The 26,359-nt window shown below is 24.2% G+C and overlaps 1 protein-coding gene across 4 annotated transcripts in view; it reads right to left on the bottom strand.

The window, feature by feature from the left end:
* LOC112600910 (octopamine receptor beta-2R-like) overlaps positions 1–26,359 on the bottom strand; it is a 165,276-nt gene that overhangs the window by 68,180 nt on the left and 70,737 nt on the right. For all 4 annotated transcript variants that reach the window (XM_025348260.1, XM_025348259.1, XM_025348257.1 and 1 more), the window contains one exon: positions 17,304–17,371. The gene's annotated coding sequence lies outside the window, so the exon portion shown is untranslated. The remainder of the gene's footprint in view (positions 1–17,303; positions 17,372–26,359) is intronic.

Genomic DNA, 26,359 nt, shown 5'->3' with positions numbered 1-26,359 from the left:
TTTGAAATAATATTAAGTAAAAAATAAAAAAATATATTTCAAAATGAAAAAAAAGTTAAAAAAAGTTAGAAGCGTGCGTCAGAATAATAGTATATATTAAAGCAGTATAGTTAACCAATAATATAATTACTATTAATAATTTATAATAACGTTGTTAAGCTTTTTTTAATACGATGAATACTAATCACCGTACACATAGATATATTATAAATGCATTATTATTAAATTATTATATTATTCATGTATCGTACTCCATGACATAGAGCTTGTGTATAAATGCATGAATGAATTCGTTTTGTTATCTTCAGCCTTGATTGTTATAGGTACGTGAAGTTACTTCCGATTGTAAACGAGTGTGTTCGAAATGTTTTTTTATATTGTTTGGATAATTTATTGTTGTTATAATACGTTTTTAAATACCTAAGAGTCGTTGTTGTTAATGAATATTTATGTATACAATACAACGAACACCTGTTCGTTTTCGATAAACATAATAATATGATTCTTATCGCTTTTTAAACGTTATAATATTATTGATTCGGTTATCACAATAACTATGATAATAATAATAAATAAGTAGTATAGCTATCTTTCAGCAAAATAAAAATAAAAAATAAACATTAGATGATGCTAAAACTGAATCCTGTAATGATAAGCTGAACACTTTAACACTTATAATACCATTAAAATTCAAAGATCTAATGGTATAATATAATTAGAGGGACCGGTTGTTCAGAAATTCTTTGAAATGTAACATTATTTCACAAATAATATCTTAAAAGATAAGCATTTTATTTTAAATTTATAAAAGTTATATAAATTTATTAACATTTAATTTTTTTAAATAATTATGATGAATAATAATTTCATAAAGAAATCAAACCATCATTTGCATACTGTTAAATGTATGACCTTACAAAATAACAATGTTAACATAATATTATATTAAACACGCTTGCATAACCAATATTACTGTTTTATCAATTTTATATGTTCCTATAAAAATACTATTAAATTTATATAAAACTGCCATTCAACGATTGTACTTATGTCTCCACAAATTTACAAAAAATAGAAATTCTAAATATTTGAAATTTTTCATTGAAATATTTTATATGAAATTAAAAATATTTAGAAAAACTATTTTTAAATTTTAAATAGTTATACTTTTAACTTAAAATACGGTATGGCTAAATATTATGCAAATATCCGTTTTAATATTTCAAGCAGTACTTATTAACTTTAAATGTAAACGTTTATAATCGAATCGGTGATCAGAAACCATTATTTGAAAATCATTTTTTAAATGTATGCATCACCTATCAAAAATATCATTATTGAGTTTGACGCGTGTCTCTCTAGTGCCTAACTAATATATATTTTTTTAATATTATGAAAGCTCAAAATACAGTGCACATGATACAATTTAAATAATATAATGATACAAAAAAAAAAAAAACCTGTAAAAATACAAATTATAACGTGTTTATGATTAATATCAATACATTAAACCAGGCGTGGCCATATTGCAGCTTTTATTAAATTAAATGGCTTTATTTTATATTGTTTTCAATTTAAATAAAAATTGGTTTAAATTTTTGAAAAAAATTCTAAGAGTTTTACAATAATACGTATATATAGTTTTTTATAAGTTAAATTTAATAATTTGTGTATACTGAGCAGCAATATCCAGTATTAATAATAATCTATCATAGATGCCATGATAACACTTGTTCAGAATTAAATATATACGTAAACTAAGTTGTATTTTATTGTTGAATTTATTTTAAATAATATGATGATAAAGTACTTGTGCTAATTATTTATTCTATCATTTCGGTATTTGACGTTAATAAAGTATTTTATTTCAAGAATCAGGATAAAGCATTTGACACGTCCTAACGGGGGACGCTCACTTGTTAATGTATTTTATCACTGCCACAACTTCACTATCTATGTTATCTGTAAATACAATTTATCAATACACCCAACTAGAATATTGTTATCTCCCGGGTTTTCCCAATACGTTTAAAATGCGATACGAATAGTTTATGATAGGTATTTTCAAATTCAAATCACAACAGCGTCATCTTGGATCTACTACATGCAATTCAAAGATTTGTTCCCTTCAAACTTTAGGACACTCTAATCGACTTGCATTTGGTTAAGTCAAATTTCGTTCCTTTGTCGTCATTTATCTATATCAACAAACTTGCTGATGGCTTATTTTGGAAAAAAATATTTAAATTTTGTATATTGAACGATTTATTTAGTTGTCAAGTTGGGTACACATTTCTTCAGAGGGTGATTGGGGTGATTGTTGGAGAATTAATCTTTCTTATACTGGTTGTTAAATAATCATACAAACTTATCACAATTAATAAAATAAAAAAAATATCTAAATATAGATATAAGACTTAAAGACTATCAAAATAAAATTCTAAAATACTTAAAAACCTGTTGATTTTAAAGTTTAAAAAAATATATATATATATTGTTTCTTTTCTTTGAAATAAATTTTAAATATTTTTGATTTAAAAGACAAGTAAAAAAAATATATGACATGATACATCCAATTATATTTTCAGTCACGAGATAAAATGCACAATTTGGACAATGAGCAAAAACCGAACCTATCAATTAAGGACATATTTTACAGTCTAAAAATATAATTTTTTTTTTACTATAAGAAAAATGCGAAAATCAAAATACGAACTGGATTCTTTTTTGTTCTCTAATATTCTGTTTTTGACAGATTTTTTCGAATAACTTTCAAAATATGTTTTCTAGCCAAATGAGTTCTTAAATGTATATAATATTCTGTTATTTGTATAAATTGCTGTAGTCCTAGTAGTATTTTAACTTTAGTATAACTAAAATATCAAACCATTTAATTTACACTATACATTATAGGTACGTTATATACGTAGGTGTGTATATTCTAAAATTCTCACCCATACGATTACATACACTTTTTCATTCATATTTTCCATATTCATTATTTACACCCTACAAAATTACTCTATTACACGCACAATATATTATAGATCGTGTAATTGATTAAGATGTTGTAAAATTTTCAAGACTTAAAGTTACCTATGAATCGTCATTCAACACCACTGAAGATATGGTTATCGCACCAGTGCTCATACAGTATCAATTTAACATCAATAAGTAACAAAATATGTCTCAAATAGTCTATAGTATCAGTTCAATAAATAATTTAGGAACAATATAATTAAAGTTCACGAATGTCAGTGCTTGGGATTTCATATTTAATTTTTGACGTTTATTTTTATCTTGAATTATAACATAGGAAATTTTTTTAAGACAATAGGTACAACGTATGCATATTATTTGTGCATGCATTAGTGTTTATTATTTTTGCACTATGGTATTTTTAAATAGTTAGTGGTATGAAATATTAAACAAGAGAAAAAAAAAAAAAATAATTAACATATTTTAAATTTTAAAACGGGAAAAGATATCTGTTTATAATATCAGAATCTTACAATAAGTTTTCAACAAACGACTAGGGAAAATATCCTAAATGATACAGAAAAAATGGTAATATCGTTTGGCTAATTATTTTTATTATTGATATAATTATCCAAGGTGGTGTATAGGTTTCAAATAGATATTATACAAAAAGTTTTCATTTTAAAATCCGAATGTGTATGTTTTTCATTCACAACCTCCAAATGATTAACAACGTTTTTAAAATGTAGGAAATTAGAATCTATAAGTATCACAGAATAACCTAATTAGACAACGCTCCGAATATAACATCAACCTTCGGTAATGTGTGGAGATATGATAAAATCCCGTTTCCATGACCACAATGTTTAATTAATACTACTACAACCCGTAACAAAACGATCTTAAGAATTTGGTACTGTTACCAAGGCTTGAACCACATTTAAGAAAGTCGTAAACTTTTTTCTGCTTTCCTTAAACTTTTCTCTTCACAGCTAATAAATTAAACATTGACCTGCATAACAACAATATCGGCGATATCCACTTGATGTTTTAGCTTCGACCATCATGAAAATTCCTCACAAATTGTTCTATATCCATACGTCTTCTAACTAACATTTGTTCACCTCATAGTTTTACTAATTTGAAATATTGGTTTTACATATTTAGGGTTAATGCATTTAGTTCGGAGACCCCGCATAAACATGCAATTTAAAGATCTCATCACACTTATCTTAAATTTTTATTCACTAAGTATTTATAAATACTAATCTATAAAAATCACAGTATATGTACACTTTTATATGACTTATTTTTTCGAATGGATGTAAACTTTGTCCATTTCGCGATATATATTGTGACATATTATATACATTCAATAGACATATCAGACATTAAAATATCAGTTTCTAAGAAAATTGAACGTAAATAAGTTATTAATTTACTTAATTATTAAATTTACACTTAATGGATGTTAAGTTATCTGTTTCAAAAAAAAAAAAAAAGTATACACAATAATGTTCAATTATAATGTAATTTATTCACAAAAAACTTAAATTTTTAACTTTTTATTTTTTAAATATTTAAAGGTTTTAGTTAAAAGAAGATATAGACTAAATATTAAATAATTTGTTTCACCAAGCTATAGGTATGTAAATTTAGTGTACTAGTATATTTTAATTTTACCCAATATAATAATGCTATAAATATATTAGCAATTGTAATACAATTATTTAACATTATATTTTTAATCTGTTGTTATTTATTTTATATTTTTATTTACTATATATAACATATCGCCTAAAATGTCATTACTTTTTCAAGTAATTGACATTTTGACTAAAATAAGCCAATAAAAAAAATTGTTATTCCTTATAAATTGTACTATATATAAATGCGTAGTAAGCTCAATAAAATGAACTAAAACATTCCAAACAATTATCGCCGCAAAAACCTAGATTAAAAAATAACTTGTTGGTTGATAAATATACTATATAGTACAGCGATTTCTAAACTGTGAGGCACGACTCCCTTGGGAGGCATAAGCACTTAATAGGGGAGGTGTGATATAAATACTGATATTGTACACATACATTATAAGTATTAATATAGCACTATACCAACACACCAATAAAAATTTCTGTTTCATTTGTTCAACGGAGGCGCGATTGAATTTTTTTATTTTTGAGGATACGTGAAAAAAAAAGTTTGGAAACTGCTGATATAATACACGTATTTGGTATATTATAGGTCATTTATATTCTCGTTTCGGTGGGAATGGGATGAGAAAATTTAGCAGCTGCTCGAAATTGATGTCAAAGCAAAATCTTACGTTGATACTTGCCATGTTAATTCAAAATTTAAGCTAACAAAAGTTATTTTAATATTGTATATATTATAAAAAAAAAAAAAAAAACATGTGCAATTAAATGTTTTTATTCATTTAATTTTTGAGAACGAACCGAAATATATTCAACTTTTCAAAACAAATTTGAACTGGAAATTAATAATATGATTTTAAACAATTGTTAATGGTTTTAAATATGGTGAAAACATGAATATTTGTTAGATTCAATGATGCCAGGAATTTTTTGATGAACGAATTAATTTTAAGCTTATTGAAAAGTAAAAATGTATAAATGTATTAAAGTACTGTTGCAGTTTTAATCATGCATTTATTTAGGAAATTATGACAAATTAAGTTGTTCTGCAGGAATATGAATCTAGAAAAATCTCTCCATCAAATACACACACACACACAATATAATGTGCAATCGATCAATAAATAAACAAATAGTCATCATAGCTTGATGGATTTTTAATCGTAAAAACGTGCTATTGAATTTAATAACATTATTTACAGTTATGTTCTATCAAGTTAGAAATAATGATAATAATTATTGCAGAATTGAATAATTCAAAATGTGTTCTTGTTTGAATGAAAAAAAAAATTAACTATTTGATATTTTTTTTTTAAAAAAAACCTAAAATAATTGATAAAATCAGAAAAATAAGGGTTAAAGTACTAAATCTTATTTTTTACTGTAATTCAATTTATTATTTATAAATGTTTTGGTACAATTTTACTATCCTGAAACTGTTTTTCGAAACATATAAACGCGAATTATTGAAAATAAATTGATTTATATCGTTGGCACACGGAAACTAAGATATTTTGTGTTTATTTTATATTTTACAATTGCGCAAACAATAAAAAAAAAAAAAATGTTTATTATTATTTTATACGCATTTTATTATTTTTGTGTTGTGTTGTTATTTTTTTTTATACACACTTTTAACAGTGATTCAACATCAATTACCTTCTAAACGAATCAAACTTTCATAAACTCTTAAAATAACTGTCATAATTTTCACGAAATAACTACCTTATTGTCTGTAAGTTTAATACCTATGTAAGCTGTTCGAGAATAACTGACTCTTGATAAATATACCTGATTAACAAGTTTAGGATAGAAACCAGAAAAAATGAAAACCTAGCGAATTTTTTTTTTTTATAAGTCCCTATACATATTGACAAGCAAAAAATAACACTCTCTACACGTCAAAAAAAAAAGGTATTAAGGGGTAAAAGCAGAGTGAAAAAATTCTTTAGAACAAAAGCTGGGGCCATGGCAATGAAACAGCTACTACGAGACCTCAACTGTGGTTGAAAGGGTTGTGCTATGTATAATTTTTTTTTACATCTCTCTCCACCTTCCTCCTTTTCACCACCATTTTTCGAGTGTGTCTAAGCTCTTCAACGTATTCTGGATCGATATATTGCAAGACAAAGTATTTTTTGTAGACCTGGATTTTTAAAATGCAGTTGCTCAGATATTATAATGATTGGCCAAAGAATGTAAAATTAAATAATCATATTTAAAATATAAAAATTATTAATATTACTATAACTATTAAGTTTAACTATTGAAAATTAAAATTAATCTAACTTGTACGAAATAAAAAGTATAAAAATTAGTTCAAAATTATAATAACATGGAATAAATGCATTTTTTTTTAAATTAGCTTTAGTAATATTGGTAATTTCTATTTATATATTTATATATTATGAAATATATGATACCTCGTCAACAAATATATAATATACACATTATGATATGATATACACGATTTAATGATTAAATTTACAAAAGTTTATTATGTAAACTAGTTATGACTGCAAATTCGATTGTATCGGAGATAAAATCGGAGTGTTGATTGAATGATTTGAAAATAAAAATGGTTATATATTTATATTTATAGGTAAATAAAGATGATATATTGTTAATGTTGCTACATTTCATTGATATAAAATAATTAGCAAATAAAATCCCGAATTTTCTATTTACATATCAAATTAAATAGTAATGATAATACATATTCTATATATTTTACTAAGGATACTGAATATTTGAAAAGTGAAAACAAATTATGGTTAGTTAGACTTTCCCGAGGTATAAAAAAATAGTCAATATATTATATTCATCAGCATTTACTCACCATTTACCAAACATATAAGTTAAAATAACAGCTTAAGGTATTTAGGTATATCATTTTTATTTTCAGGGTAGATTAATAGATTTTGACATGGCTTGAATGTTATCTTTTATAGCTTATCCATTTAAGAATATTAAGGTTAAAAGTTGTCCTGCAGGACCGATTAATGGTCTTAGGATTTATCCACAAATACTTTTATACTAATCGATAACCCACTGGGACACTATGTTCAAGTAGTTAAAGCTCAGGAATAAATATTTTAGACTATCTTCACTTAAAATCGTTTGTATTCTTAATTTTCATTAATTACTTGTACTACATAATAGTCTTGTTTCAGACTTTTTCTGGTCAACTTTATTATGAATTACAGAATAATTTTTTATGAAATAGTATTTTAATATATTATTTTGAACAATTAAAAAAAAAATGATTGCGCTTTATTGATTAGGCTAGTTCAATTGTATATTTTAATGCATTTAATTTAATTTAAAAACGTCATAAACGCATAGAAGATTCGTTTATGTAGAATACTGCTGGTATTTTATAACTTTGAATCATCACATTGGTATTTTGAACAAAATATAATAAAATATATAAAACTTATAATAGGCTACCGCCAGTTTTGAATCAATATTTACCATTTAAAACAAATTACCACTATTCACCGGGGGACGAGAGTAGCTATTCAAATTAGAGTTTCGTTGTTGCCTCTGCAGTTTATTTGGTTACATAATTTATTGATATAAAATGAAATAGGATTGGTCTACCTATACACATATAGTATATAGACATTTAAATACAAACCTACTCAATAGAACCAATAAATTATTATATACATCCAAGGCATAAAGGGTAAAATATTGAAAAAAAAATAAGTTTGGTTTCATATTACGTATAACTGCATAGTAGTTACACGAATTGCGTTATACACATAGATAGATTTTTATTTTGTTATAATTTTTATCTGTCATTTCAAATATTATGAAAATTAAATCCCTTCGGAAAAAAATTATGATTTTTATTCGCATATGCATCTCTATGATGCTATATACGTAAACAGCTTTCGACATCTAGCATCTACATTTTTGCGATTGTTTGTTATTACTACTAATACAATATCAAATATTTTTGATCTTTTAGATATTCTGTAAAAATAATATGATAGTTAAATAAACACAAACATTTTGATCTACAGATTTTACATGGATACAATTATCATCAAGCATATCTCAGTTTATAACCCCTTCGTTAATAACCATATATGTTGTTTACAAAGATGAATTTAGTTTCAGCAGCTAAAATGGAATTATTGATGTCACGTATGTACCTATAGAATATTAAATTCATTGTCTACAAAAATAATTGAATGGATATGATGCATTATATATATTGTTTGGAGTATAAATTATACAAAAATAATTATAGATGTTTTTTTTTTTATATTTTAAAACAATAGTGGTGATAAATCAACTTATAGAGTTATATTTAAAATATATTTAGAAAAAATAAAGATGATTTGATTAAAATTGTCTAATCATGTTTCACTCAGATTCACAAAACATAATTAGCAAGAAAATCGCATAATATTCAAATATTTTACTGTTGAAACAGCGATAAATAATGATTAATTTTAATATGGCTATAAAACGGATTTTAATTTAAAGCTGAGGAATCTATATATTTTTACTTTTATTAAACACTATTTAATTTATTCATATATTGATCAGTAATATAATAATTTTTTATGCTATTATAGCTTCGTATTAAAAATCGTTGACATTATTTTTATGAAAATATATGTATAATTTAATAATATCATTAGTTTTTTTAAGCATGTAATATTTAAACCTAATTTCCAACTTTTAACCATTTATAAAATGCGATTGAATTCAAATGTTTTATAATTATAATTAGAATATTTATATATAACTATATGTGAAAAATGTAACGATTGCCTTTAATTCTCACAGTATGTTTTAAGGCTATTTTTTTAAATTATTTTTTGATAAATTTTTTTATTTAAATTCAATTTTTTTATTTTACAAGTGTGTAATATTTTAGTAAAACATACCAACATCAATTTTTTTTCATATGTGATAAATTTCACTGTCGATCCCTCCAGAATACCCGCCTGTAATAATTATTACATTTGTATTTATGCATGGGTAGTGTCAATATTACACGGTCGGCCGATGACATTCATTGTGAGCAATATATAAGAGCTTTGCTCGCCCAGATTTAAAGGTCAAAACGACGACGCATGTTGAAAAAATCAATAATTGAGACTCCTTTAAAATAACGCATGAGAATTATTATAATATAACTACATTAATGTGAACGTATTAATAATTATAACAATAATATTACAATCAATCTCCATATTGATTGTATGATAAAACTATTATCGGCCAAAGATATGATTATTTGTCTAATCGAATATATTTACTATTATTAAACTGTACAATATATCGAGCACTCGGTGTTCATTAACTCAATTTGTTATCAGATATTAAAAAGTCTCCAACACTACCGTAGCTTCAAATATCAGTAGGTTCGCGAATGTCCCGTCTATGCGTATAATGATGATAATAATAAAAAAATGGTAATAATAACAACAATTTTCTAATCGCCCTCAGTGTTCGATAACGTGGTATTAATTCTGGCTCGCGGGTATGAGTCACCACAGGAAGATATTATTATAACTCGTGGTCTTTTTTTTTAATAATTGGTCGCAAATAATAGATTCTTGTATAATGACAATAAAGAGATAATAATATGTTAGGTAACTACCACCACGCTGCTATTACCATACAATAGATTATATTATTATTATTATGATCCTAACTTTTCCATTTTCTTTGGAGAATATTCTACCATTCTCGTCTATGCAAGCGTTACAGAATTTTACAGTATATAATATACGATGCCTTCATGATGTTGGCAAGTATATACGTTGTAAAGTGTGAAGAAAAAATGAGGTCAAATTATGTTTTGATATTATATGGTTCCTTAGTTACACGTCGTGATGTGCGCATGGAGGTGTTTAAACATAAAATGCGGTTTATTCCAATGCAATTATCACATATCGTGTTACATAATTTAAAATAAATAGTCTAGAAGAAGGTAGGTAATAATTATGGGTATGTTGGAAAGAGGGTATAGGGTACTTACATTATAAAGTACCTGTTCTGACTTGCAATATAATTATTGTTTTTACTGTGAAACATACATACAAAAAACTTTTACGCAACAAAATTTTTTGTTTGAAAAATATTTTCAAGAACCAAAATTAAATTAGGACCAAATGTTAATGAATTTATTTAAAACATTATTTTATAATAAGATTATTTATTTTTTTGTTACCCATTGAAACTTTCTAATATTTAAGTTTTACTATATTATTATTATTGTATTGCTGTATGTATGAAAGCGATAAGTTAAGATTATTATTTCCCTATTTCAGATATTAATCGTGCTGTTAATATAAAAAAATAATTATTATTAATTAAACAATTATTAATATTGCAGTCCAGATGTTTAAATACAATACTTATCAATCACATAGTAAAGCACTTCATCTAAAGTTATACAACATGTATAAGATGTCTTTAATCACAAAGAATAAAAACAAAATAATATATATTCGTTAAAATGATGTAAATTCATACTTAATATACTCTAAATTGTATCTGAAATCGTAAGTAATACAAGTTATACATAAATAATCATCAAAGCTTATTTATTATTTCAAATATCTATCTATACAAATAAATAATTTTTTTAATAAAAATGTTTACTAAATTTACCATGTTTGTATTAAATAAAGATATATCATAATTTACGTATATAAAACATCTAATGTTCAAAATAAAAAATAAATCATAACGCAGACTAAGTTTCATTATGATACATTATATAGAGTTTAATGCGAATCGTTGCAAATAGTATACAATTCTGCATTGTATCATTTTCACTGTCGATATTTTTCCCCTGAATATTTCTCATTTGAAATATAGTGCAATAATACGACACTAACTCCTCTACCCATGGTATTTTCCATCTATATTTCATATTTATCACATTATTTATAGAAATACCGTTTTTTAATACTTTATCATTATTTTTTTTTTCAAAGAGCTATATATTGGATTCAATTGTATCATAAAAAAAAATAATATTATTTATTCAATATGAAGAAATAAAAATATATCCTTTATGTCTAAGTGTATTAATAAAACACGAGTTGTCATAAAAATAATAATATATTATATTTCACTACTAAAATATAGTAATTTAATGGAGCAGTAATGCTTATAAATTTACAAATGATACTTATTTAAATATAAATTATTCAATGTAAATATTATAAAATGACTCAATTTTACTTGGAAGAGATTTCTAGTGAAATCGGATATAGTCTTTATTGCAATTTAATATAATTACCAAAAATGCATGATACAATATAATAAAAAATAATTTTCAAAACCATCTGTAATAAATATTTTATATTTAATTGCAAATTTGAAATATAAATTATAATTCAAAGTTGTTTGATACACCTTGGTATTCAAGGTCCATACATAATTTACAACATTTACCTAAATCAGTCACAATCAATACTACTCAATTATAGCGCCTAATGACCTATTTAACTTGTATAAGACTGCATGGCGTAGACGATATAAAATCCATTATAAAAGTACAATAAAGCAGTACGTGAATTCTCGTATTTTTGTTATAATAAATAATGATCGTTTAAAAATATGTTTTTAAAGTTACAAAGAAAGCTCAATGATAAATGGTTTTCAAACAATTAAACGTAATATAGTGGTAATTTATCAAATTTACATATTTGGATTTAAGAACGGGTTAGCCAATAGTCTAATACTGTATACAAAATTAATATGCATATCATGCTTATTATATGCATCAACAGTAGGTATATAACTCATGAGTTAACGAGCTTAAGAGCGTAATTTTCACGTTAAATATAAAACTAATATTAAAGAATAGAAAACACTATGCCGTATATCATTGTGTGAACACACATAATTTTGTATACACGCATCGAATATTATAAATAATCACAATAGACAACTCTTAAACACGTATTTGACGAATTGGGTAAGTCGATAAAATATTGTTTTTTTCTTTTTTGGAATGTTGTGAAAAAAAAATGGATGCAATAATAAAATATAAGTAGTTGTAAAGTAATAACGAAATTGATGACAAGAGCTCCGACAAGGATAAAACGCACTACTGGCAGCATTGATTCTGCACACGTCTTTGACATTTATATCATAATATATCACATAAAATAATAAAAATAATATAATATTTCCAAGACGTATATGAGGATAGGTGTGCGTGGTGAAAGTTTATTCAGAACGAATCTGGTAGATGAACTAGTTTGACGTCGGGTGCCTTGGCCGGTAAGTTTACTTTAGGTTTGATAAACTACATATTATTTTAAGCTCCACGGTCGCAGTTCAATGCGCTTGTCTGTTCACTAACCATCCAACCGTTTTCACTGCCTCCGACATCGTTACTACATCAAAATACGTGATTCGACAGCGATGAGGTTATACAATTGTGTTACGGAATTACTTAGAAGTATGTGTTTGTGTGTTGATATGTAAACGATAGACGAGGTAACGTCAGTGGTTTACAAAAGTTTGGAATCAGATGGTGGTGTGGCACGAGGGAAATAGTACCGAGTAATAAAAGCATTTTAACGATGGAAATTTAGATTGGTCTGTATAATATAATACACCTGAGATGTATTTAGATGTAACGGTGGAAGTAAAACGAAGAAGACAATGTAGTCACACAAACATACAAGCGTGCGACAAGTGTATACTACAGCTTGAGGGATATAATATGTGTGTATGTGTGTGCGTGTGTGTAACGATGGCGGATTCCTCTTTAGGGCACCTGTGTAAGAAATTACATATTTTTTCCACGTTTCCCTTTTCAAATGTACTCGTATTTATCCAGCCCCACTGTTAAGTAAGAACGTTTCTCACCGATGACGAGCGTGTAGTTTGGGGGAAAGTAGACACACGTTTTATTGGCATGGCCGCGTCAAGTAGTTGCCGAAAACGTACACGTAGTATAGTAGTTTTACTGAACAAAAAATAGCCTCACATAAGAAACAAAACGTGTAAACGATTGTTGACTGCAGTTGAGTAAGAGTATCTGCAATGAAACTACTGTATAGTATTACGGCAGGAGCGAAATGTAGAATTGTATTCGAGGTGAAAATCGTTGATAGAGAGAGAGAGAGAGACAGTGTGAGAGTGAGGAGAGGAAACAAAGACAAAGGTAAATCGATAAACATAGATTGGGTAAAAGGATCTAAAGATAAATGTAGAGAAAAAATCGTGAAAAGCGAGGGTAGAAAAGTGTAGTAGTAGATTGTCATGCGGACTTCGGAAAAAATGTGGACATGAGATGTAGAGAAAGGAAAACGAAAGAAACAAAACAAAAATAAAATCATGGTACTAGATTTCAGATAACTTGATGTAACTGAGTAAGTGGAAAATTTCAAACTTTTTTCGAGATTTCGACTTTGATTATTAATTATCTATGTCACTATAAGACATAAGAAATACCAAAATGACAGCTAGATTGAAACAAAGGCATCGAATTAAAATATTATAAGATATTGAACTCGAAAACGATATGATATACTAACTGCGTCAAACTAAAATAATATTTTATATTCTTCTCAATGCTATTATTTTCAGCGTTACATTTATAGCAATGAAATGATATACGTAAGTGCACTCGTTGGACTTATTGTGATGTGATTGATAAGTGATAACAGACAGAGTAATCGCTAAGAGACTTTAAATCACTCATTTTTGTATAGGTTCAAGTATATTTTCCATTTTATTAAACTCAATTCTAATCCGATTTACAGATTTTGAAAACATATTTTACAACCTAAGCAGGAATTAACTACAATTATAATAATATACAATTCAATTTAAGTTATAAGTACTTAATGACATTATCATTAATTTAAATATATTTCAATCGTTTTTTTTTATAAAGAAATTTCTAAATTATTAATATGTTAATTTTAATTATTGACATAATATTTTGTATTTTATGGTTTATAGAGTGAGAATACAATTTTTTTTTTTATATATTTTTCACGAAAAAAAAAAAAAAAAATAATATTTTTAACATAATATCTTCATTTTGTATTGGTATTCAGAAACATTATTATAATTTAAGGACCTATTACAACAAATATTACAAGGTACTGATAATACGCACGAAAAATTATAAACTCTAAATGATAATTCTAATTTCTAATATTGTTATACAACTAAAATACTAAAATTGAAGCAATTTAAGTATGGAGCATTATCTATTATATACACAATGCAACAATATTTTCAAAAAGATCCATTTTAACGAATATTGAGTAATAAACATAATTAATATAAATTTTGTTTAAAATTATTTTAAACATATTAAGTCTGTCTTGAAAGACATTATTTCATAGTTATTGCAAATAATTTGTAAATTTCAATAGTTAATTTACTCTATAATAGACAACAAATTAATAAGCTAAAAATTATTTTAGAATCTTATTATTACTTTTCATATAATATTATATATAGGAGATTTAACGTAACCATAAATCTTTATAGTATCATGTAAAATATAATATATGTCTTAATTGTAAGACGAGGAGATAAATAAGGGCCTAAGTATTTTAATAGTCAATTTTAAAATTTTGGATAATATTATGTTAATAAAATTCTCTATACGTATTAATTAAAGATGGATACTAAGGAATAATAGTAACACAATTCAAGTACAAAAATATAATCAAACAAATAAACTATAAATAGAATAACATAATTTATTGTGTAAGCAGTTCTTAGTTAAAAGAAACATGCAATTATTTTGATCAAAAACTGAACGTCATAAACGTTTTAATACAACCATATAAAATTGTTCTGCACTTACTTTAATTAAAAAACGTTGTTTAATTAAATAACATTATTATACTCCCAATAATTATAATTTTATATACAAGAACTTTATTTAAAATAATTTAATAATGTACGAGTAAATAGGTAGTATGTCTATAAACATCTACTATTCACGAATAAAAGATAAATTGTTTATATATTGTCAATACTAGAAGCCATAATAAATTTTAATAAATTAATAAAACAGATTTTTTTTTTTACTTTAAGTTAATAATTATAACAGATAATCTAATACATATTTTATAGCACTAATATTAGATATCTTAAAATGGGGTAAAATATAATTTGATATCTAAAATGTCAACCACATTTTACTAAAAAAACACAATTTTGTGTTATGTTGATTACTGTCTACAATTATAATGATTACCATAATTTAAGCAAATGTTTTAAATTTATAATAAAATATATTCTAAAAACCACGTGTAAGAATTTTAACAAAAAATGTACTTGCACTTGTTTGTATATGCCATTAATTTATTCGTAGAATTATTTTTTATAAAAGTACATAATATTATAAATGTGTTTATAAAATATTTTTTGTATAAATGCAAAAGTAAGTATTTAAATACTTTTTTAAAAGTATTTTTTTACGATACTGCTTTTGAAGCTCTTTTATATAAATATAAATTAAAATTAAGCCTTGAATTATTTTAATTGCTGAATTTTTATTACTTACCATTTCCTTATCGAGTTAATCAACACAAAAGAAAAAAACAATTATCACTGCATCACACTTTATTTGAGAACTAACACAAGTAAAAGTATAAATGATAAAATATATAAATACTTATAACAATGCAGCATGTATAAATATTATACTATTATAACTTTCAGAGTAGTGCAAAACAAACACGAACAGTGGATAGGCTTACATTTGTATATTAAAAATCATTCATTGATCGCATACAATTTAATGAACTGACAACCAACCGAACAATTCATTACATATTTCTTTTCGTCATATTTGTATTGAAAAGTACACATCGAAATGAAATACAATTGTAAACAAAGTTTATGTTTAAGCAATAATAAAGCTTTTACTGGAATAAAATATTATTTTGTGTACTCATTACAATAAATATGTTTTGAGTTTTTATGAATTTCCATGCATATACATATATATTAAAATTTAATTTATTTCTAAATCATGCTCAAAAAATGTATTCAATATTAATCAATTTTATTAATAAGATTATGGTTTTTATAAACAAGAAATGATTATGCGCAGAATAATTTTGATCCAATGATCAAAATAACAAATTGAGTATCGATAGCTGTTATAGTAACATTACTAAGTAAATATATTTTCATGTATTTTCAATAAATGACATTTTTAAACAATTAAAAAAATAATATAAATTATAGAGCCATTTAATACATTTTCAATTTGATTAGTTTATATTATAATAATATACTGGACTAAATAACTAACACGATGGTTAGGCTGGAAGTGATAAAAATAATTTTCTTTTTATAGCATAAAAACGAATTATACGTGTTAACTGTTAACAATTATTAAGTTATGAAATTTATAAACACAAGGAATTATTTTTGCTTTGAAAAATACCAAAAGTTATTTTTCCATAGTGTATTTAATCATATTATATTTTATCATCAATTCGTCTACTTTTTTTAAAGGCAATTAAATGTCAACATTAGCTTTAAACATTATTTTCGATAATTTATCCATGGTTCTATACCATACATTTAAATAATATTTTAGTCGGTTTAACTCTCAAAATGTATTGGATTCAATATTCTTTTTAAATATGATAATAAATTATTCGATTTCCATGCATTTATTATAATTACCTGATGTGCATTATAAGTGTATCAATAACGTATTGCTTTTTGAACTGTATGGTACTCGTACTATTTATCTGAAAAAAAAATGAAACAAAATAATATATCAAGTTATCACTGCTATGCATAAAACATATTAAAACACAAATCGTATTACTATACAACAAAATTTTCGTACATAAATTATCTATTAGTTTTGACATCACCCCTAACTTATCCATTTAATCTGTTAATTAATAACATAATTCAATAAAAAAAAAATGTATAAACGTATCGATATCGAGTAAATTATTGCTTAATTATAACCCATCTACTTTGATTTAAACGACATCTAGGCATAATAATAATAAAAAAGAAAAATAATTTTTAAATATAAGTATTTGTGATATCGGCTTCATAAACAAATTTTTTTCAAAGTAAAGAAAGGCTTACAATACAGAAAGGTCAATGGAACTTTGAAAAAAAAAAATGGAAATATAAAATATTCAAATAAATTGAATTTCAAGAGTATTGTTAATCATTACCAAGATTTAAATATAATAAAGGACAAATGGAAAGATAATTTTCATAAATTAAAATTAAATAAATCAAATTTAATTTTTATAATATTTATATAATTTTCCTTTCTTTTTACTCTTGTGCTAAAAATGAATTCCAGTACATTTGACAGATAAAGATAGTTAAGTATTTCAAACAAATCTACTTATGATGCTTTTACCTAACCTAAGTTGTAATAGAGCATTATTTGATAGCTACTTAAAACGCAATTTGTACGTTAGTTATTTAACTTAATTAACTAGTAGAGTATTAAAAATCATATATTTACACTAAATTAGATTTAGGTATTAAGTGTAGATAAAGATGTTTTTATTTTAAACACGATGTATTTTTATTTTTTTAAAACCATTTCCATAAACCACTATTATTTGATAGTTAAAATATCATGGTGACAAAATAAATAAATTCTTAGCATATGCTTATTTGTTTTTATAGTTATTTCAAAAAGTCAAATCACCTACCCATTCATTTAAAAAAAAATAAATAGATTTCCTAAAATATTTTTAATTGAAAAACTCAGCTGTTAAACAACATGAAATTACATTTAAAAATAATCAATATTGTTATATATTTAACCTGTGCAGCTATTGTGAAAACAAAAAAAAAAAAAAAAAAAATAAATGAATATATATTATGTCTTAATAATCTTAATTATTTTTATTATTCAGTATCTTTAATCAAAAATAATTATTAAAATAATAAATATAAAGAACTTAATAATACATAGTATGAATAATTATCATTTTTTGTGTGATCTACTGTAAACTTAACTTCTGACGAATGCTGTAAGGTAAATGCAATCTACCTGCACTATATACTATGTTATATTTCCTGTAATTATCAAATAATCGTACTGTTATCGATATTGTATAGTTGAAACTAAGCATAATATAACATAACATAACTGGATAAAAAAATAAAGTTTATGGTAGTTCAATTACACATGCCATGAAGGGTGGGTTGAGTACTAAAGAATTTCGGCATGTGAATATACCCACGAAACTGTCAATCACAACGAAAACTTTGTAGAACCTAAAACGGTAGTACACACATAGAGGAATGATTGTTTGTTAAGGCTCTTAAGGTTAAAATTGTAAAAACTATGTTTGAAACAAGTGAACAACTTATTCCGAGCTTTTCTTTAGGTAATAATATATAAAGTCAGTTAAATCTGATTTATTATGATCACTATAAAATTACTTGGTAATAGCTATTTTAGATACGTCTTAAAAGTGCAAAAAAGTGTTTAAATCAACATACTTTTCATAAAAATTTCTAAGGTAAAAGGTTATGGCTGTAAAATTTTAATTTTACCTTTTAAAAAAATAAAGAGTTTAGTATGATATAAATGAATATTGTGTGGCCTGGTGTGGCGCGGTGTTTGGTCTTATTCACTAATGTGTTCTAAGGTCAATCATCGGCCAGCGTTGCTAGCTGTTAGATGGGCGACCAGCCGATTTCTTAGTAAAAAATCTAAGGTACACACGCATACATAACATGTGTTTCAACCTTACAAGTAAATCCTACCCACAAAAAAATCCTACTGTACCTTTATACAGTTACTGTTCTTAATCGCCGGGCTTAAAAAAAAAAATAAATGTTATTTTTATATGATACAAAATAAAGTCTTGTTTTTAGATTTTAATTTTTTTAATTTAACTAAATAAAAATATTTGAAATAATTCATCACATTCAGTAGACCTGGTGAAAGAATGGCAGATTTCACACTGTATGTGTAGGTAGCGACATACTAATAAATAGTATAAATATAAAATAAGTATAATTAATAATATTATTATATTAACAATTTGAATATTTCATTCAAAATATGGTAAGTAAGTTTTAGTTTGTTACAATTTTAGTGGATAATATAAGTTACAAAATATGGGAATATAGGCTAAGAAACCAAGATGTTATAATACAATTTTACATTCAGTAAAACTACTATACTGCACTACTTGTCACTTAATCTTTATCAGGGATCAATTCTATTTTTGAGATGCTTGAACTTTAATTATTTATTTATAAATAATGACATGAAAAATGCATTTTTTTATACTTAGAACTTAAGACATTTTAGTCATAAATAACAAACATTTTTTACCAAAAATACGATGTGTTGTACTTGTATTCAAAAACAGATTAAATTATAGATTAAAATATTATTTTAAGTGTAAATAGTTAAAATAATAATTTATTAAAAACTATTACCTCATATATATATTTTTTTTTTTATACAAATAGACACTATACACTTATAATTAATTAGTTTTGAATACATTTTATTATTTATAGTAAATATAATGAGAATAAAATCAAAAAAATTAACAAAGTAATTAACAGTGAGTGTTGTCACTTTCCACTTTATCGATGGAAATGCAAATTGAATTCCAATAGATAATGTGTATTATCTTTTCTTTGTACTGAAATGAATTATATATCAATATGATAAAAGCTTACTAAAAATTGTTTGATTAAAACTAGGTTGGCACAGTTAAAAAAACAACAAATTTGTTAAATTGTCTTACATAAAGAAATAGTGGAAGCTATATCTATTATTAAAATATATTTTCAACAAAGCAATGCAAATTATGCATCTTCATATTTCTATACACGTGTAAAGACAAGTTATGCTGTAGAGAAAAATGAAACCTTCCTACAAAAGTTTTAATCATAGCGTCTCATTCCATAAAACTTTTAATTATTTTTCGTGGCAGTATCCCATTATTATTTTCGAAATTCATTAACCAATAATGAATACTTTTTTTGTTTATTTTTTTCCTCCTATAAGAGAACAAATAATAAAACCTTTTAAATATAAATAATGAAAAAATAAATTTACTAATCTATAATTAACCAAAAAATATTATACTATTTAAAATATGACGTACAATTATAATTTAATTTATAAGTATCAACTCGCATGGTAAGTACTTAGTGTGACTAAAATTAGCTATGTCACACATGTGTATTATTATTAATAATTTTTTAATAAGTTTATTTTAATAAGTTGAAAAAATAGTAAATGATTCTTATTGAAATCGTATTAAAATAGACAGTATAAAGATTTGTGATGGTAAGAAAATTGTAATTAAATAATATTACCTAGCTGCCTTTCCAATATGTCATTGCTACTCGCAAGTATTTATCTATTCAAAAAATAACAAGTTCATTAATTATTTAATTATTAAGTATGATTGAATAAACTAAAAATTTTCTTTTTCTTATTTATATATAAAAGGTAAGAATACTTTCAATACTTCTATACAATTCAATGAATTAATTTTAATTAAAAAAATACATACTTTGTATGAAATAGCCAACATTTTATAAATTATATAAATCGTGGTTTAAAAAAAAAAAAAAAAATTGTAAATATAAATGTATTTTTAAATGGTATTGAATATCGGTAATCATAAAACGAATAATTAATTAAATAGACATGTTTATATATGCTAAAAAAAAAAAATGTATAATATTATTATGCCGTAATAATTATAGTACTAATTATTAGCAATATTTAATTCTTTGGGAGGATTCTAATTGATATTGAAGATACTGAATAATAAATAAAACATGAAAAGTAAAAACTGTATTTAAATTCGTATTTCTTATTTCGTATTTATAACTCTTAAGTCTTTATTTAAAAACACCTAATTAAAATTAGTGTGACATAAAAATATGATATTTTATGTAGAAAAATAGAAAAATAATAATAGTATTTACAACTAGATATTATATATATCAAAACAAAATAATAAAGAATAAACTCAATGATTAATAATATTATTTCTTTTCAACTGAGTGGCCAATTCATACTACAAATTAATATCTGTTTTTTTTTTTTAACTTTAACTTTGAAACACGCTGTTAATCCCTATAATAAATTAAGCTTCAATTTTGTACAAGGTTAATCGTATTATTTTTTTTTTTAACAATGTGTACATTATATATATATATATAAATATACCTATAAATCTTAAAATAAACAATCTTTATGGTCGTTTAAAGTTCGAAATACGTCCTATGAACACTGCAATAAACCAAGTACCACTTTTGAATAAGGTGATTTATTATTCTCGTGTTAAATTTTTAAAACAAGAATAAAAATAATCAAATACAATTGCTCTTACAGTGTAGGAACTTAAACAGTTTAGATTATATGTTTTTTTTTTATCTGCATTATTGTATACTAATCGAACTTTTAAAAACAAATATACACAATAATTAAGTGTATAACATTAAATTTTAAATTATATACTGTAAAACCTCAATTATCCATCTGCAATGGGACCAAGGGGGTGACAGATAATCGAATTAGATGAATAAAAGAAAAACTATCTGTTTATATTTATAGTTATTATGTATTAGTTTTTATATCAAACGAATTAGTATATTTAAAAAAATAAAATAAAATAATTTAAAAAAATGAGTAAGTTTTGTTTGTTTGTATGAAACATAGTCTTTCTTTTATAGATAAGTTTTTTTTTTATTTTTTTAGCAAAATTTAACTTGAAAAATCAGCTTCATCCTATTTCTTGTAACAATTTTTACATTTGGTGAACATATTATGTCCAGTTTGACGACTTATGCATGGTGATGGCTTGTCTTCTTCAGAAGTATTTTCATCCACTTCATATTCTTCTTCTGTAATATTAGCGATAATTTCATCATAATTAATAACTCGTAACTTCGTCAAAATAATCCATATCTAACCATTTGCAACAATCATAAATTTGTCTATTTATCAATCCTAGTTTTTTTATTTCAATATTTTACATAGTCAGTGATAATCATATTATTAACATTAAGTTTTTCTCCTTCTATGATGTCGTTTTAATTTGTCTAACCATCATGCACTGGATTTGAAATCAGGATGACTATTTAATTTCCTATTCATAACAAGAGTTTTTTTTTCCATTATTATCAGAAATGTTAATGAAATACCTTGACTCCGTTGTTGTACAAACCACTGAAATAAAGCCTTATCTAAATTATAGTTAACAGCAAGTTTCACACTTTTTTTCAACTTGTATCACAATTAGCTTTTCCATTTGTATTATGAAGTCTTCAAATGTATTTGCATTCCGTTTAATATTGTTAATATTTGTTCTTAGAATATTATAACTGTTTACCAAATATTTTGCATTCACACCTTTCCGTAATTGTTGAACTATTTTATTATTTTTTTTTAAGTTAATAGACATTCGGCATACGTTATCGTTTTTTGGATATTTTATTTTAGGAAAAAAAAACACACACGAGTTCGATGAATGCACAAAAACAACTAAATACTAATTAGTATATAAAGTATATGTACGTAAAGGTATATCATTTATATATATACATAATTGTAGAACATAAATAATAATTAATAATATGTTGCACGAAACACGACATAACTTATATATAGATAAAAATAAGTGCATATATATTATACCTATAATACGGAAATACAATATTATATTTATGACTATTATTATTTTATTGTCACGATACCTTCATGACGATAGGTGACATTAAGAGAAGTTAACGGATGAGAGAGTGACAAATAATCGAGGTTTTACTGTAGTATATGTAAGCAGTAAACGAATTTACTACTTACATATTAACACACTATTACATTATTAATTATTATTATTTTAAACGTTCGTATATTTATAGTTTATAAAAATATCATCGTGTGTGAATTATAGTATTTAATGACGAATTTGATGACCGTTTCCTTGAGCGTATAACCATATTATATTTTTGTATACATATATATTACTATACTGTAAAATATGTATATATGTATAATGTATATATTATATATACATGCATGAATTTTTTTCATAAAACTATATGCACTGTATCTATGTGAACGTAATATTTTGTACTCACACAATATTAAACACTCTTTTACTGTTCGTGATTCCACGGTGTATTCAACTATTTTAAATTTTGAGGTCACAATATGTTTTTAAATTAGATATATCCGTATTTGTAATTAATTATACCATAAAATTAATACTTTATCATTGTTTAATATGATATACGATGTTTTAATAAGAAACGTACAATTATTACTTATAACGTTTTTATCATTATTATCTCTGTCCGTTCCAATATTATTCTCTGCAGCGCTACAATGGAAAATGTCAAAAAGTAAATTACAAAGGACAGAAATAAAAATGTATATTCTGTGCTATCCAATACGATCCAATGAACAATGAATCAATTCATTATTATATCCACGGGTTTGTTGAGTGCCATCATATAACGGATGTATATGTATATATAATTTACCAATTATTGTAAGCAATTCGAGAATTTTGATGAAAAAAATTATAATGTAAAATATTTTAGTATAATATTATATATTATAGTATATTAAATATCGATTTATGTCCAAAGTTTACTACCTTATTATAAGTTATAACGTTTTATTTTAATCTTTGATTTTATTTTCCGTTTATAATTATACATACAATATAGTTACGTTACATACGAATTACAGTTTAAAAACGCTGATTCTAATATCCAAAGAAAGCTATGCGTACCTAATAATTAATTTAATATACAGAAGATTTATTCTGAAATGTTTCTTAAAAAAATATATTAAATGAATATTTTAAATTATTTTTACTCATTTAAAATTACAAATTACAGTTATTAACTTATTTTTTGTTTTTTCCTTTTTTTTTTTTTTTAATAAAAACAAAAAAAATATATTCCATAAGAAAATTAAAAAGTAATAAATTTGGTTCAATAAAATCTTGCTAAAAATGCCCTGAAGTATAAAAATATATATATGTTTAATAATTTCCACACATTTTTGTTTATAATAAATAGCATCTTTTAAAGGGTCATTATTTTAGTAAATATTAAATATAGAACTAATACTGTTGAACGTTATCTAAATTAAAAATAATAATATGTACTTATCAAATATTAAAATAATTTTTAAATCGATTTTAAAATATAACATGCTTATTAAATTACAATGTTACCTATCGATAACATAATAATTATTTTTATCTTCGAAAACTAATTAAAAAATTAACAAATGGAAAAGGTTTCAAATGATTATTTGATGAGTAAGTAAAGTGTACTTTTTTAAAAATTTTAGAATATAAATGCATAAATTACACATTGGCTGAACATCTAACTTAACGTATAAGTATGTATGTGTGTGTAAATAATTTAGATAAAATATATGAAAATTTATCAATTATCAATCACATAACTACTTAAATTAAATTATGTTAACGGATTAATTTATTGTTAGATTTAAATATTGAAATATGACAAAGATTAAACTTTTAAGAAATATAAAAGAATTACGTTTAATATATGTACTAAAAAAAGTGTAAGATAGATAGTTAGTGATAATATTAATTATTCGCCAGGCTGGTAATATTGTATTTTTAAATACAAATCTGACTAAACAATTATTGATCATAATATAAAAGTATAGGTACTTCCTTTAAAGTTACCTCAGAAGTGTTGTTAAATTTTATTAAAATACCGAAGAAAAAAATACGTTACCTATAATTTGAATATATTATCGTCTTATTCAATTTTTATGAGGTGCCTAACGCAATAATCTAACCTACGACGCTATCGTTATAACATGAAAATATAAAATGAAAAAATAAAACTAGATTAGAAAAGGCTATAACAGTATTTAGGTTGACAGAAGTAATAAAAGACAGTGTATCGGTACTATAGATACTCTTGCAAACTTATGCAATCGTTAAGTTATTGTATTATAATATCATTAGAAAAAAAAATATAGTGGAGAACTTGATAGAATGAAAAAGCGAGGTGCAACGGAGTTTCAACATTTTTCTCTAAACTGAACGTTGCAGATCATTTTGAATTATACCTTCAGAAATAATAATGATTTGCCTCCATGTAATCATTTATAAAGCTATCACAATCGAAAGTCGAATATTTGTTGATGGACTATTCGTTGTTTTGTATCTATTTTTACAAATGTATTTTATAGGTAAGTGGAATGTGGAATTGAATATTATACAAAAACAATATTCCAAATATTATTAAAATTTATCAAAAAACGTACTATTGCTAAATTTTTATTATTGTAATATTCTTGTTTTTTGTGATTAAAACATTGTTTTGTTGTACATTTATTTTGGAGCACAATATAATGGATCTGTATACTATATCATAGTTTAAAACTTATACCTATATAATAAGTCAATACCACGTAAAATAAATATTATTGCATAAAATACGAGCTAGATTAATTCTACAACACCTTGTATAATGGTTATCGGAAATATTATATCAATAATTTTGATAATAATGATATCAACGAACTATATAACATATTATTATCGTAATAAAAATTAAACTAATTGAAAACTTTTCGAATTGAATATTTTATTCGTGAGTCAAATATTACAAAGCATCTAGCTTGCACTTTTTTACGTGGCTGAAAATTAGTGCAACCGGGTCGCCAATATTCCACCGAACATCATTATTTTCAGTCTAAAATA

Source organism: Melanaphis sacchari, unplaced genomic scaffold (genome assembly GCF_002803265.2).
Source record: "Melanaphis sacchari strain LSU unplaced genomic scaffold, SCAv2.0 Contig73_pilon_pilon, whole genome shotgun sequence".
In the NCBI taxonomy this organism is placed as follows: domain Eukaryota; kingdom Metazoa; phylum Arthropoda; class Insecta; order Hemiptera; family Aphididae; genus Melanaphis; species Melanaphis sacchari.
This window is presented reverse-complemented; position numbering and strand designations above follow the sequence as displayed.